Here is a 3,728-nt window from a genome sequence, read left to right on the forward strand (position 1 = left end):
CTATCGACATTCTATAAAACGTCTTTAGACACCGTAACAACTTCCTAGTAACCTCCTGCCGACTATTGGCCACCGATATTGAATTGAAAGTATAGATATAAAATGTCGATAGAATTCTTACTGACTGCTTATTATCTTATGTCGTTAGAAAGTGTCAACTGTGAAGCGACTATTTATTGACCACCTTTATACATCCTAACTACTTGCTAGTAACATCCTGTCGACTATTCGCCACAGATAGTTGACAGGATATTACTAGATAGTCGTTAGGATGTATAAAGGTGGTTAATAAATAGTCGCTTCACAGTTTTTAGAAAGTACATAAAAATTTTATCCAGAGGTAATTACTTTTGCAATTATATATTGCAAAAGTAAGCTTTGATTATCTCTGAATAAAATTTTTATTTGCTTCCTAAAAACTGTGCAATGACTATTTATTAACCACCTTTATATATCATAACGACTTGCTAGTAACATCCTGTCAACTATCTGTCTTTGGCGAATAGTGATTGCCAAGTGGCTAGGTGTGGCATGCAACAGAAGAAGACGGGTTTCCATTTGTGCTTGAACACATCCATTTAATATCCCCGGGCTAGTAAGGAGGACGAGTTCTCCAGCTGCCCTGGAAGTAGGCTGAAATGTTGCGTTGTGTAGTCTAGAAACGAGAAGAAAAAAGGCAATATATTAGTTTTGCTACAGTGACATGAGACAAGAAGTGCCATGAGAAGTGCACAAGAGACAAGCTTTCAATCCTGTGAGCTATAAACATCTCCACCTGTTTTGTGCAAAGTCCTAAAAATGCATGAAATGACTGAATTCGTGCATTAAAGCTGGGAGCGTGATGGATGTGCATAACACCAACAGATGCACGACACATAAACTCTATCGTACCAATTGTCATCTACAAACAAAAGCTGTAAATCAACTTCAGTTTAATGAACTTCGATATTCGTATTGTGACTAGTACATGGAAGTTTCATGTGTGAATTATCTTAGGAAAGGCAAGGTGTCAGTCATAACTATGCTGCTGCTTTGCTTGGGCACAGGTACATAGAAGAGTTGATTTTTATGTTGCACTTAAGAAACACGAAATGATACAAGCAACATGTAAGCAGTTGAACAGGCATTACGGACGTTCTACAGCAAGATTACAAGATGCCTTTGTTGTGCAGGCAGACATTGTCAAAGTGAGCTTGTTACTAAACATGTTAGCTTTCCACAAGACAGGATATTATATTATCAGTGCATTCACATGACCAGGGCCTCTATCACAAAAATACACATGCCAACAGTAATGACAATTCTCTAGTTATGGTGGCAAAGCTTGCATTATAATATGCTATTATAATCAGGTTAATAGCTATTTTAGCAGCAAAGAAAGGAGTATACCCTAAGATAGCATTGAAATTGCCATGAAAAGAGTTTTGTTGAAAACTGCACAAAGAATATTAAGATGCTTCTTTGTGACATACATACCTACTATGGTGTTGACCTTCTTGGAATCCAACGGATCCTTCTGTGGAAGGCATTTGACAGCCGCCCAAAGAAGGACCTCCCTTCAACGTCTTCTATTGAAAAAGGAGCTTTAAGGAGGCCCTCCGTGAAGTGAAAGCCTGAGTTGTTAGCATCCAGGCACAGCCTCTTCAGCAGGCCCTTTTCAACGTATACACCGTCACCGATGTCTACCTGTGAAAGAATACAACAACCAAAGATTCATTTTATACGCATTTGATCAAGGAATGGTTAGGAAGTAGGGTAAGGTTTGCAAAAACGGAAGTCGCTGCTTCTTGTTGATTCGGTTTAAAGAACAAAGCAGCCTTACGTATACCATACATGCATTGTACTGAGCTGTGTACTTTTACGTAAGACTAGAAAGTATTGGGAACTTCAATGCGAAAGAAAGACATGCATCTGCCTAGAACTAAGCAAATGTGTGCCACCCCTTGACACAGAGTGAGATCTGGTGCTGTTTTAGTGATTAGCAGACATTGAAAGCTTCAAGCCTCATCGAGTATAGGGCCAAGCTGTGCTCGATTAGTGGCGCACAAGTGCTCGAGAACTATCAAACAAGATGCAATTGTCTTCAAATACAATTCTGACTTTCCCTTGCAGGCATGCACTTTTAAATTTACTGACTGCACTTGGGTGTAAAGATTTTGTCTGACAGAGTGAATAAACAATATACGCAAGCAGCATTTTCATAGTTAGCGTAGTCTTTAATAGGTACTGATACCTTCAATTTAGAAAGCGCTGTATATTGGGCCTCATCAAACTAATTTCACAAAAGGTTTGTCAAGGTAGAAGCATAGAACTTTAGTCATTAGAAGACAGGTGAAAGTAGTTAATTATTGCAATTATTACTGAAAATAAATTTCAGACAGCTCATCCCAATGAGAAATGGATGCAAGCAGTTTGTACATGCCACATAAGCATTTAGATATCAAAAATGGGGATTAGAGAAAACCTTCCTTTAGAGGTTCATTATTACAAGCAGCCATGCCCTCGAGAAGACATAACTTCTTTTTCTGTAGGCAGAAAGAGGCTCGAGTATTTTATTGACACATATATGTGCCCATGCATATATGTCATCTCTGTTGTAAACCTTTTTTTCATGTACATGCAAGGTGTGTTTATAACATCTCATTGTGCACAAAATTTGCGTAATAATTTAAAGACCGCGATTTTGTAGCGATGGTATTCCTTTGCGCTATTCGTTAGTAGGCTGACCGACGCCCCGGCCCGTGCTACGTACTGCAGCTGCCGGCCGTTAGCGGTGGGCGAGAAGAGTGATATAGAATCGAGGGGTAAGTATTGCTACAAAATCGCAGTCTTCAAATTATTACGCACTGCCGAACGAACACAAACTTTCAATGTGTTTTCATAATTGTGTGCCCATTCAGGCATAGCAATCAAGGCGGGTAGCAGAATGCAAGTACGCTGTAACATCAGAGGAAGCTTTCGCGAAATTGCTTGCTAAATGTGCACATCAACATGGCTAACATACGATAGGAAAGCGCTTTGCTCTAGCTAGTTACACAACGCTCATTACGCAAATCATAAGCTTCAAGAATGCGCGCAAGCGCCAAACTTGCTTACCTTTCAAGACTTGGCAAACGCTCCTTCGTCTAACAGGTACAGAAGCACCGACGTTTCTCTGGCGCAAGCACTGTAGAACTGCCGATGAACTCCAGCTCCACAAAAGCACAACCTTCAACAGTCTTCCAAACACTACAATTCGAAGCCCCAGTACCAGACTTTTGACGAGAGCGCCGGCAGGCAGCTCGGCAGAACAAAGGCAGTTCGGACGGGAGCTGTAGTAGGGCACTCACTGACGACACTGGTGGATCGCTCGAAACACACGGCGAACTAATGGCGTTACACGAGTCCGGAGGGTTTGGGATGGTCACTGCACACAACAAGCAGCACGTTTTGTCTAGGCACTTTTAAAATTTACCTCAAATACCACCTTACGGCAGGGAGCACTCACGACAACCAACGTGGTGTGTCGACCAAACAAATACTACAGTAGCGCCACTCTGCGGTTTTTTAGAAAAATGTATCTTAAATGCAACGTTTACAACAGGCCATCCAATGCGTAGAAAACTACCTCGTGGGCACGGGACTCGCCTGCTCGGCCGAAAAATCCGAACTGCTGCTGTATAGACCAGTCAGAAAGGGGCGCCCACCTAAATGCTACACCCCCCAGGAAAAGCAAAAGATCCAATTAA

General features: G+C 41.4%; 1 long non-coding RNA gene across 1 annotated transcript; it reads right to left on the bottom strand.

Moving 5' to 3' along the window:
* Positions 1-557: 557 nt before the first annotated feature.
* On the bottom strand, positions 558-3,428 carry LOC139052144 (uncharacterized). The gene is made up of 3 exons (XR_011509734.1): positions 3,097-3,428; positions 1,477-1,686; positions 558-655 (listed from the first exon to the last, which is right to left on the bottom strand). It is a non-coding gene; the product is annotated as an uncharacterized lncRNA (long non-coding RNA).
* Between the last annotated feature and the right edge of the window lie 300 nt (positions 3,429-3,728).

The sequence above is a fragment of the Dermacentor albipictus genome, unplaced genomic scaffold, assembly GCF_038994185.2.
Source record: "Dermacentor albipictus isolate Rhodes 1998 colony unplaced genomic scaffold, USDA_Dalb.pri_finalv2 scaffold_19, whole genome shotgun sequence".
Classification (NCBI taxonomy): domain Eukaryota; kingdom Metazoa; phylum Arthropoda; class Arachnida; order Ixodida; family Ixodidae; genus Dermacentor; species Dermacentor albipictus.